The sequence below is a fragment of the Neomonachus schauinslandi genome, chromosome 2 (assembly GCF_002201575.2).
Source record: "Neomonachus schauinslandi chromosome 2, ASM220157v2, whole genome shotgun sequence".
NCBI lineage: Eukaryota > Metazoa > Chordata > Mammalia > Carnivora > Phocidae > Neomonachus > Neomonachus schauinslandi.
The window spans coordinates 25361641-25374705 of NC_058404.1; the positions used below are offsets into that span (position 1 = coordinate 25361641).

A 13065-nucleotide genomic window follows, 5' to 3' on the forward strand; every position below is an offset into this window, starting at 1 on the left:
TTTTGACCAAAAAAAAAGAGGGGGGGGATTTTATTTTAATTCAATCTGAGTGATACCTTACACCAAACTGGCCAGAACAGGGACTGACTTTGTTTCCCAACTTCGACTCTCCAGGATAAAAATGAGTAGCTTCCAACTTAAATCTTTCCCTAGAGTGGATGAGAAATATGGTTTCATTGACTTACCTATGACTTTAACTTAGCAATTTTAGATCTTATGAGAAACACCACTTACTCCTTAAGAGTGAAAAGGTTGAATAGTTAAGCAATTGACTACGGCTAATTGAAGGCAGTGTTCCAAGTTTTCATACACTGGGCCAACCAGAGGATTTTCCATAGTTCTGGAGGGAAGGTGAGAGGCCAGTTGCCCTTTAACCTAAAGCCTTTTTTTTGTTGTTTATTATTTTGTTACTGGTCAATGCTATAGTTCAAAGAGCAAAGACTAAGCAAAATTTTAGGGTGTTTTTACATTAAAAAGGGATATTTGGTTGCTTCTGAAAAATATACCAGATTAATAGAAAAGCATATTATGACCGAATAAATTATTACTGGGAAGAGTGAAAAATGTATATAGTACTTAAACTCTTACTTGTAGAACTACCGTGGGGCTTAGAGGGGATATGGGAGGCCCCATTAAGTTGCCTTCCAATCAGAGGCTTGGTGGGATTCCAAGAGGTGGTTTGAAATACAAAAATAAGTACTTGAGTTTCCCTTGGTGTCCCCATGGAGATTTTAAGCCATGATGCAATGTTAAAATGAGAGTGGTATTTTTATGACTGAGGCAGGTAAATAGGCCATTTGAAAATATTCAGGAAAGGGTGATGTGGTCCAGAAGAATGGGGGCATCCAAAGTACAGTGGGTGAAGTGAATCGTACATTTTTGAAGAGAGCCTTGTGCCGGACAGGATGGTCCAGTATTGTAAACACGAGTTTCTCATGCTTAACTCTCCTTCCTAGCAACAGGAAGAAGGAAATGAGGCCATGCAAAAAAAAAAAAAAAAAAAGGCCCTGAAGGGCTCCAGACAATACTTGACCCACCCTAGCATTTTCCCTGTACAGACAGAAGACTTGCAAAAGTAAAAATAACTTCAGATGTTTCCCCTTCCTCTCTGGATATTGCCAGATCACTAAAGACTGAATTCTTGGAGCTTTAGAACACTGCAGTCAAACCTGGCCCCATGGTGTAATGGGCATCAAGGCACACATCATGCCAAGGCTGTTCTCAAAATTATAAAACGGACCTGGGGGAGAAAGGTGATCTTCATTTTCTATGTTGCATAGTTCAGTGATTAGAATTCTATGAGTTGGGACGCAGTAGAGGAAAAGAATTTCTAACGTGGTCATTCCTCTGAGTTTCACTGAGCGCTCATTTTTAACAGGATTGACCCCTAAGACACTTTGGAGTCGTGGGACTACAGTGCAAAGGAATGATGTACACAGCATTCAGGACCTAAAAATTTTTCCTTGTTGAGATGATCCAGGTGAATTAATGCCCAATCATAAAATGTTCACATCCAACCCCGTGTCCCTAAAGAGCAATAGTTCCCAGTTCCTCTTCTGAAATTAAGAGGAAAATGCTTTTCTGGAGCAGTTTTCACAGTCTTCCTTCTATCCGATTCTTCACCTTTGCATATGGAGGAATTCTGAGACTTGAGGGTCCTTCCTCTTTGAAGAAAGATGTGCTGTAAGATTGGAATTTGCTTTATAACAATGGGTTACGGGTATGAGTGCCATCAGTGGTGTTTTCTTTCAACCTCAAATTAGTCAGAAATCTAATTAATGTAAAAGGAGTAAGATTCCCAGCCGAGAAGGGCTCTTCCTGTCTGTCTGTCCTTTTCCTTGTGGGATCCTGTGTTATTGTTAAGGATTATCATGATCAGTGATAAGGAGTAGGGAGTAGTCCTGCTGGGGATTCTTTAATTAGATCTACTCTGCCTTAACATTTTTTTTCAGGACACCTTCCTTGCCATGGTGGACAGCAAGAAAGCCTTGCGTATTTAGCCTGTATATTTTTATGGTCTCTCACAAGGAACAGTCAACCGTCTCTAGTATGAATGCTCCTTTTCAATTTTTATAAAAAATCCACAGACTTTTGAGAGAATACTAATAGTAGTATAGAAGCTGAAATTGATCGCATAGTGTGCTCTTATGGTCCCATGGTCCCGTTCAGCTGTCACCTCAGCAACTCTGGAAAAGCAGGTGTGATTATTCCCCTTTTACAGATGAGGAATCTGGGGCTTGGGAGAGAGCATTCCATTCCTTGCCTCCGATCACTCACTGTACATGGCAGAGCCAGGATTTCAACCAGGTGTGTGTCGCAGTAACGTGCACCTCCGGGAGCTGTGCTCAGCTGCGGTTGGTTCCATTTAGAAGACAGTATTTGGTGGCCCTGGAGAGCCTGGCAGTCACTTTGCAGTTTCTTAGGGGGCTTGTGCTCCTAGGTGGGAGTTACAACTTGAGGATCCAAAATGGACAAATTAGAGGTTTCTGTGTCCCCTCTCTGGGGCCTAGTGCATGGACACTTGAGCCTTTGCCTTTAACATTCAGGGAAGGAATCTGGGATTCCATTTTCTAGCTTCTGTGGACTGTCCTGAATAATGCTTTCTTCCATGAAAGTATCTGTAAATAATACTTCAAAGGGAAAATCTTCCAGATGTCAGTGAAGACATTTGAATAGCATCTTGATAATGTCCTTGGACAGCAAAGGATAAAACGTTACACCTGACTAAAGCCCCCATCATACAGTACTCAGGTGGGAGGTCATTTCTTGTAATCCTTCATCCTTGTATTTTATTTTGCTACCAAACGAAGTGTCACAGTGGAAAGTGTACTCCTTTTCCATTCACACAAACCTCTGCGTGGTGGCCTTTTCATGTCTTACCCCCTCCTGTCCCCAGGAGGAAAATCAAAAACTAACTGAAGGCTGAGGTCAGTAGAGCAGGAGTCCTCAGATGCCTTTGACACCTCCCATCCACATTTTGTTCCCTTCCCGCCCCACCTTCGAGTGTCCCGCAGAGAGGATTGGAGGCAGCTTCCTGAAGCTTGTCAGAAAGGCGCCTTCCTTCTCCTTGCAGGAGTCTCTGGAGGATGTGTGAGGGACAGAAGTTTTCCACACCCTGCGGTTGTAGCATTTCCCAGGCTGCGAGCACTGAGGAAGCCGTAGAGGAAGGGACCCTGGCGATGACGTGGCTGTCGCACCCAGGTGACAAAGTAGATAGAAGATGCTAAAATTCTGAATATCATCTCCACCTCCTGAGTCTGGAGAAACTATAAACGCACAGGGGTCAATCTCCACACAACTCCCATTTTCAAACTGGATAGCACGAAAAAGGGATCTTCCGTAATGCTTGTGCATTTCTACAAATCATTTCATGGGAAATTCCAGAACTTTGCAAAGGCAGCCTGGAAAAACATTGCCTCTTCCCCACTGAGGGGCAGCTGAGATGCCTGGAAGTTCAGTGACTAGTCCAAGGTCATTTGTGTGTTACATGGTGCTTCAAACCCCTTCCTGCCCACATGTGTAAACAAAATGGGGATAGCAACAAAATGAGGATCTTCCTGTTCCTAGGAAAAATGTATCCATATAAAAGCAGAAGCCTGCCTAAACTAAACAGATGTACCTGGATCAAATTTTGGTCGTGAGATCTTGTGTGTCAGGGCGGCTGGTTGTCACCAGCACTTTTAATGAAAATAATTCTTTAGCTCACCTAGAAGACAGTAGTCCTTATTTTTTCTTACACTTTTTGGCACAAAATTGAGAACGTCAAATCATACAGTGTTTCCTGTTTGAGGTTCCACATAGGAATACCTAAAGGCAGCTTATCTTCACCAGTATCTGCCATGTTTTTATTTTCATTGGTCTTTGTGTAAGGCAGTTTGATGTTTCGTTCTATTCTTGCTTTTTTTCTGTCAGAATGGACTAAAACCAGAGTGGACAGTTTCTTTAGAATTCGTCACTATTCCCTTTATTTCTAATTTAAGGTTTCTGCAGTTACACAGTATTTCTATTTCCCAAGCCTAGGGCACTATAGAACCTAGTTCTATAAGCCAAAAGCCAAAGATTGGGGTTGGGGGTTACTTAAATAAGCTTTGCTAATTTGTAAATGAAAGAATTGATATGCCTGCAAAAACCTTTCATCATGGAGATGGGGGGGGGTGTTCCTTCAGGTTTGTAACCAGGTATTTTGCCTTGAATCTAAATTATAAAGGAAGTGGATTATATAATCTTAAAACATCTGTTTCATTTTACGGAAAAAAAATGAGACTCAGAAAAATAAGCGTCCTTGTAAGTATGTTATTTAGATTGATTCCTTACTCAAAATCGTTTAAATTGTTTTCCTAATCTCTGCAATTACCATCTTTAAAGAGTTTTGTATTTTAAGAGCTATTTCAAGTCATTTTTCTTAGCAGTGCATGGTTGGAAATGCATAAATATTTGATATAGAATATTAGAAATGTGTTTGTGTGTATGTATGTAAACCAAAGGGTTTGGTTTTGTTTTGTTTTTTTTTTTATCCACCCCACATAGAAATGAAATAGAAAGATGTGATGATGCACTCTCCGTTTCCTGAGTAGTTTATTTTCACTTCAGTTTGACTTCTTTGTGCTGGGTAGTAAGTGCCAGTTTCTGATTAGCTGGGAGATATTTTCTATTCCTGGAAATAACTGGATCAGTTTAAGTCTGGAGTACCTGAGCTCAAACCATGTCAACCATAGGCTCAAATGAATACAGAGCCGTTCACCTTTGTGAGGGAAGAGCACTATTTTTTGATATGAAAAAGAAATAGTATTTTGCAAACACTTGAACTAAATGATCCCCAAAGGGGATTTCAGTTGATTTCATTTCACGTTGCTGCGGTGTCTCTTCACCTGCATAATCCCAGGTAGAGGCTTGCAGGGTGTGTCTCATGGTTTTCTTCTTTCAAGGCAAAACCATTTATTAAGTTGTCATCACGTCATTGGGCAAAATGGGTCCTTTTTTTCCCCCATTTATATTATTTCTAGGAATGTCCTTTATTAGAAAGCAACATATCTGCTTCCAGACCTCAAGCAGAAGAGAGGAAAAAAAAAAAAACTTAAAAAGAAAACTTTCCCAAATTTGCAGTTTTTCCTTGCACTGAAAAACAATCTGGTGATTTCAAAGTGAGAGTAATCTCTGCAGGCAGGCAAAGTATGCAGAAAGTGCTCCAGCGTGGGGAGAGCAGGATGGTAGTTGTGGAACCTTGAGCAGATTACCTCAGACTCTGAACCAGCTTCCTCATTGGTGAAGAGAAAGGATGAGAAGCGCCAAGAAGCATTTCAGCACCCAGCCCACTGATTCTGTAGAAGCCAGGATGCTGCTGGGGGTGGGGGCTGGGGGGGTTGGGGGGGAGCACAAACAGAAAAGCTCAGTAAGCAGAGGAAAACTCAGGGTCTCCGAAGTGTGTTCCTCCTATAAAGATGAATTTTAATGTGAGGACTGTGGACGCCCACATAAGCAAAAATATGTAGTGTTTTGAGTTCCCTGTAGTATGCATGAGACAGAACAAAGAACTGATCTGTTAAAAACCAAATTAGAAATTTTAGCAATAAACTTCAGTCACTTTGCAAAACTGGGGAACTGAACTATTGAACCAGTGTTTTGAGGGAAGAGAAATGTCTCCACATGTAATTGATGATACATCTGGAAACTTAACAGTAGAAACGTAACCTATTCTAAAGGTTGTCTTAGGGAGAAGGGGAAGTTGGCATAAAGGAAAAACCAGAGTCAGAACCTTGGGGAATTTACAAAGCCTATGGCAATCCCAGTTTTACAGATGAGGAAGCAGGTCCAGAGAGTATTTTCTCAAGGCTACTTAACAAAGCAATGCATTCTTTCCTGGACCTGTTTCCTGACCTGTTACAGGTAATACTTGGCCCTCTTTCTGTGACAGATTATTAGAAAGTGTCGAGACACTCAGATGCAAAGCTGTTTTACATGTGAGCAAATGAAGTTGGCTGCTCTTTGGGTCACCAGGCTAAGGAGATGCTTATATGTGCTCCATGGGATAACCCGCCTCCTTCCTTGGTCAGTGTTAGAGTAAATCCGACTGCTCGCCATTCTTTCACAAACACCTGGGCTTCAGCATCTCTCCTGACTTACTCTGTCTCCTTTACTATGAATCTTCTCTCCCCATCCAGTCTTCCATGTGAGATCATCACCTTCAATAAAGGCTGAGCGTAAACCATGTGCTCAAGCAGCCCCCCCCCACCTCTGAATTCAGACTGTCACATCGCATTCTTCTCTGTACTATATTAAGTATATAGTAAGTTCTTAGTTTCCATTTTTTTCTTTCTTTCTTTTTAAGAAAAAGCTGTGGTGTGAGAATAATAGATTTTAAACTGGTTGCTCTGGTAGGTAACAACTATTTTTTAAGTGGAATAGAAAAATGTCAGAATGCATTACGTATTTTAAGTGTTATTTGGTGAAACTAGTTTCAGTTGGCATGTGCAAATGTGTGTGTGTGTATACACATGCATGCATACATTTGTGTACCAGGTTATAACGTAAACTGTATTTCTTATTATGATCCTGGTCAAAAAAATTAAGAAGACCCCGTCACTAGAACAAAAATCATACTGTATTATGTAATATTTATTTATTGAGCAACTACTTTGTGTGCCGTAGGTGCTCAGGATAGATCAGAGAGTAAAGCAGACAAAGAAACTTGCCCTTTTGGAGCTTACAGAGGGGAGAGACAGAAAGTAAACATAATAAGTAAATGTTTTGGAAGGAGAAAAAATAAATCAGGGAAGGGAGTATAGGGTGGCTGAGAAGAGGCCAGCGTGGCTGGATCAGATAGCAGAGGGAGACTGGGTGACAGACATGGTATGTTAAGAAGCTAGGGTGCGTGCGCCCTAGTTAAGACCGGAGCTTTCACCTATGAAATGGGGACTCGGTGGTGATGCCCATACTAGGTCACATGGGACTTAATACAAGGACCTTAGAACAGCCCTTAGGAAACCAGATCTTTCCTTAGTAGAGGACCATGGGACACCATGTTCCCAACTGTGAATTACCTTTCCATTTGGCTTCCTGCTTCAGGGCAGGAACCTGTGTCTGACTGACCTCTAGCACAGTCAGCAGCATGCTTAAGAGATGTCCAGGGGCGCCTGGGTGGCTCAGTCGGTTAAGCGACTGCCTTCGGCTCAGGTCATGATCCTGGAGTCCCGGGATCGAGTCCCGCATCGGGCTCCCTGCTCGGCGGGGAGTCTGCTTCTCCCTCTGACCCTCCCCACTCTCATGTGCTCTCTCTCAAATCAAAAAAAAAAAAAAAGAGAGAGATGTCCAATAAGTAAATATTGAGCGAAGGGGGACCTGAAGGATGGTTGGCTTCCCTTAAATGTATGACTATACTAAAATATACCTGAAGGTGGGTCTGGGTCAGCTACTGTTAGGCCAAACAGCCTTAGAAACTGAGTTAGTATCAGCTGGTCTTCCAGAAGCTTCCTAACTGGTTTCTTTCAGAATATGCACAACATATGTTTAGAATGTTTTTAGGCACCTGAGGGTAGGAATGCTGTTAGTTGCTAGTCAAACTCTTTGCTGTGATTAGATAACATTAGAGTGTGATAAATATTAATACAGACATTCTTAGCCCATCTAGGTATTCATTTTACATAGGTAAATCCTGATACCTGGTCTTTGGCAGTCGTGTTTAACATTTATTTTTATTAATTGCAAAAAGAAAGGGGTTCATATTATAGTTCTTAGTCTGTTTTTGAAGGAAGGAAAATAGTAACAGATTCTCTTTTCCTTCAAACAAGCATATTTGTGCTTCCAATGTGGAAGAGTAGTCTTTTCAGGATATACAAATGAATCAGGACACTTTTGATAGGTGCATCTCAAGCAGCATGGGGAAGGTGGGAGAGAGGAGTTGATGGGGTGGAGAAGGGGGCATTTGGGGGTAGAGGGGAGAACAGATTAAGAGCTCGCAGTGAGAGAGCATGGTGCCTCCTGGGAACCCCAAGGAGTTCAGTAAGACGAACAAAGCTTGCATTTGAAGGCCTTCCAGGAGCCAAATGGATAAGGCAGAGGCCAAATTAAGAAGGCTATGGGTCTGCTGAGGAGTTTGGATTGTATCTGGAAGGTGCTAGAGAGTCACTGAAGAATTATAAGCAGGGGAGTGATGTAATGAATTATGCATTTCATAAAAGCAAATCCGGGGGCTCAGGGACTCTTGGACTAGGATAGATTTGTTGTGGGCAGCAAGGAGCAAAGCTTAGAATTCATTTGGGAGACTCTTAAGATAATCTGGGGAGAAAGAGTTCCCGATGCAAGAATACAGAGAAATGTTGCTGGCTCCGTGGTTCTCAATCCTGGGTATCCTTAAATTTACCTAGAGAGCTTTTTTTTTTTTTAAAGACACGGCCTGGGTCCTCCCTAGACTGAGAAAATCCAGATGCCTGGGAGTGGGTGGTGGTTGGTGGTTTTAGAAAACTCTTCCCAAGTGGTGCCTACCCCATACAGGGCTAAGAGCCCCTGAGATCAAGGTTTTGAAGCCATGGTTTGCTTCTCCAGTGGGCTGCCCTGTGAAGCCCGCCTGCCAGGGACAGATGCACCGTTGGTGCCCAGCTGCACGACAGTCCTATAAATTGGCCACCTCAGTGGAGGCTGGAAAATGGGTAAGAAGAATCTTCTTCCATTGGAGGGAATCTGTGTGACCAGGGGAGAGAAATGAGTTTTGTTTTGGATCAGAAAATACCACCTGCCTTTACATAGCGAATGTACTTCTCCGTGGTTATAAAAGCATCGATAGACATTTCCGTGGGTCTTTGGCCACGGGTCTGTCATGTTGGGGGAATCTAAGGAATCTGGGATTTTCTTGCATTCCTCCAATTCCTTAGACTTCTATTTAAGCAATACATTCCATGTAGCTGTGGCATTTGCCTTGAGTCCTGATTTTGGTAGCATGTTGTCAAAGAAGGCAGAGAGCCTGATGGTCCCCACTGGGCAGATAGGGCACACAGAAGATGGAAGTAATCACATAACGCTTGGACCCATTTACTGTTGCTCAACCGGTTGAGATCAGCGGGTTCAACAGAATGATGACACAGTTGGGGGATTTCTGTTTAACTCACCGTTGAGGGGTAAAGGGAAGATAGGGTCATCCCATCATGTCAGGAAATGTGCAAATATGGACTAATAGTTCCCAGCCTTACACAGAAGGGTCTCCTGGACCTCATTCATCTTATACAACTAACCACTAAAGCTGTTTCCAATAAATATTTCCTGTTTCCTCCTTAACACATTTGTCTGTTGTTTGCTCAGAGAAAACCCAGGCATTAGAGTGACACTGTATTTCCCTTGTACTTTTAGTTTCTGGTGGCATTTTTGCCTGGTAGAGAATGTTTTTAAAAAATAATCCTCATAGTTGCATATCCTGAAGGAAAAGTCAAACCTTTAGAGCCAGTTAGAGGCCTCCAAAAACAGGCACGGGAGATTTAGTGACTGAAGTAATGCAATGTGTCCATGGTTTTAATATTTTAAATGTCGCTCATTGTTACATATTTTTTAAGTGAAGAATTGTCTTGTTCATTTCTTTGGGTTTTTTTTTTTTTGGTGGGGGGGCAGAGGGAGAGAGAGAGAGAGAAAGAATCTTAAGCAGACTCCCTGCCCAGCGCAGAGCCCAACACGGGGCTCTGTCTCACAGCCCTGAGATCATGACCTGAGCCGAAATCAAGAGTCAGACGCTTAACTGACTGAGCCACCCAGGAGCCCCTGTCTTGCTCATTTCTATGAGTCTTAGTTCTCTCTCCACTATGGCATTTGAATGTAAAGAAAAGCTCAGTCAGTTAAACGTCTGCCTTCAGCTCAGGTCATGATCCCAGCGTCCTGGGATCGAGCCCCGCATTGGGCTCCCTGCTCAGCGGGAAGCCTGCTTCTCCCTCTCCCACTCCCCCTGCTTGTGTTCCCTCTCTGGCTGTCTCTCTCTCTCTCTCTGTCAAATAAATAAATAAATAATCTTTAAAAAAAAAAAAAGGTATTTCTCTGCTTGTTTACTCATCTCTGTATCTTGGGGATATTAGTAACCCATGTTTTAGGATCAATGTGAAAAGTAAATGAATTAATATGTCTTACGTGCTTAGACAGGTCCTTGCACATAGTAAGCACGCAATAGAAGTAAGCATTGATAGAATTGTCAGGAGGCATCTGGGAGGTCTGCCTAGGGGAGGCAACATTTAGGATGGACCTTGAAGGATGAGGGAAATTTGACACTGAGAAGATGGGAGAGCATTTCATGCCAGTAAGTCACGGTGGTGTATGGGGAGATGAGCATTGAGTTTACTTTGGGAGGTAAAGTGAGAACAGGTAACTGAAAAATTAGGTTGTGTGCCTCATGGAGAGCCCAGAAAATCATGCAGACGGTGTTTAGACTTCATTTTCCAAGTAGTGGGGCTCTAGTGAAGTTTGTGAGGGAGAGACAAGATCAAGGCTGTACTTTTGGAGGTGTGATGAGCCAGGACTGGTGGATGGTTTCTCTGAGAGAGGAGAGAATTGGAGACGTGGAATTTTAGTTGGGAGACAAGAAGGAAAGTAATGGCTTGGATTGGGGGTGGGGTAGTAAAACTAGAAGGGGTGTTCTCTACCCAACTAACCTATAGACATAGGTTCATTTCATGTTAAATAAAATGAAAATACTGATTTGTTAAAAATCAGTACTTACATTGGATTGTTATTACCATTTTCTCTCAGTAATCGGAAGGGGGTAGGAATGAAGTCAATAATTGTTCCGTTTATTAAAAAATCAGTGACAACTTTTTATAGTTTTACCGATGTTCTCATTCTGATTTCCACAGAAACAGTGTGTTAAGTTTTCATTTGTTATGCAGCCCAAGTTTTCATGAGTGGGCATTCTTAAATTACAAGTAGATACTGACAGACTTGCCTATTTCCCATGGTTTCACATCTAAAAGAAAGACACATTTTCATCTGTTTTAGGGTAAGGAAAAGGAAGGTAAAATTTCTGGATCTCGCAGTTCTTGAAAATACTGCTTTTTAGCCATTGTAAGCCTTTAATTAGATTATCTGCTGAAGATACAAACCTTTGCCTGTTCACATCATTTATTTCTAACGAAGGGGCCCTGAGCAGAGTGGCTATTTGGACACAGCTTTTTAAACGAATTTGTGGTCATTTGGGAGCTTTTCATTTCCTTAGTGTTGGAAAGTGAGTAAGAGAATGACAATTCAGCAATATGCATTTATGGGCTCCTGAACTCACTCGGGGCCTTAAACGAGCAGTATATATGAGAGCACTTGGTAATTTGTAAAGTACTATATAAATAAATGTAAAGTTTTTTTAGAAAAATACGTTGCATTCTTATGTGCCTCTTGTCAGGAAGCCATTTTAATCAGAAAATCAGGAACATGCTCTAAAAAAGGTGGCAATACTGGCTGGTGAAGTATGTCTAATTAAGGCTTTTGTGTGTATGCTGATCCAGTGTCATTTCTGAAGACAGTCAAAATCGAGTGCACATTGAGAATTTCTGGTTACTCACCACTACTTTTGAACAATCTATTGTTTAGAGTCTAACAGTCTGTTCCACGGAAATAACCTCTAAATAGTCAGGAGGAGCGAGTTATTTAAAATATTTTTTTTTAAACAAGCACTTAGCTTTTTTTCTTTCCATGTCTGTCTTTGAGCAGGGGCCACAGAGATAGAGAAAAATTATATTTTTCCAGCAATACAGTTCTCTAGAAAATGTTTATGATTTTATGTAAGGCTGCTTTAATTCCTTTCTGAGACAAGGTGTGCATATTAATACATGAAAAAACTGTTAAGTACAGGTAATTCACACTGGACAATTCTATATATTCTTTTATTCAGCGCAGACATTGAGGTTCTTCCACATGTCTGTCACTTTATCTCCAACCCCAAATTCACTCCTGAATCTCGTGTTTAAAAATGCTGCTTTCATCGCCACACTGAAAAAATTTGTGAAAATAGACTTAGCCATGCCGTTTATTTCCACTCTAGTGCTTTCGCTGTTTTTAGTTTGGGTATTAACTAACTCATCAGAAGACAGCAGGTTGTTTTTCTCTTCGGATGCTCCATGAGGACAACCCTACTTGCTTTAATGAATTCGGGTGTTCTTAATTACCTTTCTTTATAGGCCAAGGAACTCACGAAATAATAGGGGGAAAAAAATGCTTCGAAACCGTAAAGTTACTAGACAAAAGTAAGCTATGGGTACTTCTCCTAATATGGATTATCTGCTTCCATCTGGCTCAGAAGAGAGATGCCTAATGAAGATTTGAATCTGGAATAAATTAAGCAATGTTGAGACATTTATATATGAGTGAATCACCTTACATACCTAAGTACTCTAATGGCCTGTGGAAGGTGGGAAGAAGAGTTGAAAGAATATTCTTTGTGCAAGCAGAGAAACTAATGAATGTGCCCCAGACCTCCTCTGTGAGTCAGTTTTAACGGGATCGTAAATACGTGCTTGAGTGAGTTTGAACACTGTGTGTCAGTTGCTCTTGGCCTTGCTGTTTATCAATACTATCTACAAGATGTTAACCACAGGGAAGTAGGGCTTTATTAGGCATTGCAGCCTGCCAGGATCGTGGGATTTATTGACTTAATGCCCTCTGGGTCACCTGACAGCCTGGGTCTCTACTGCTGGATGCCCCTAAAGCCACATTGGCACCATACCTGGGCCTTTTCTGCGTATCCCGGGCGGGGGGGGACAGAAGGTCTGTTCCTTTGGTCAGGTTAGTTCTCTTCCAGGGTGTCACCTGTCTTTGGTGGCCTTTTCATGATGTGAAAAGTAAACCAGGTTAGACCATCGAGGCTTAAAATTATTTAATCCCTCTTCAACCTGCTCGATATGCGCTATTTTCATAATCGTTTGTAACCAGAACACAGAAGCAGCACAGAGTCACCTACTGCTAGGACCCCATTTTTATTTTTCAAGGAAAGATAGATAAAAATGCATTTTTTACAGGCTGAAAAGGTGCACCATATTTTAAACCATTTGAATTAAGTCGACTTTATATAGGCATATGTGTATTTATTTATTTTGCTTATCCATTGTCAACAGA

The 13065-nt window shown here is 41.6% G+C and overlaps 1 protein-coding gene across 3 annotated transcripts in view; it reads left to right on the top strand.

Moving 5' to 3' along the window:
• Positions 1 to 13065, top strand: part of DLC1 (DLC1 Rho GTPase activating protein) — a 412979-nt gene that overhangs the window by 372010 nt on the left and 27904 nt on the right. The gene's annotated exons all lie outside the window — the stretch shown is intronic.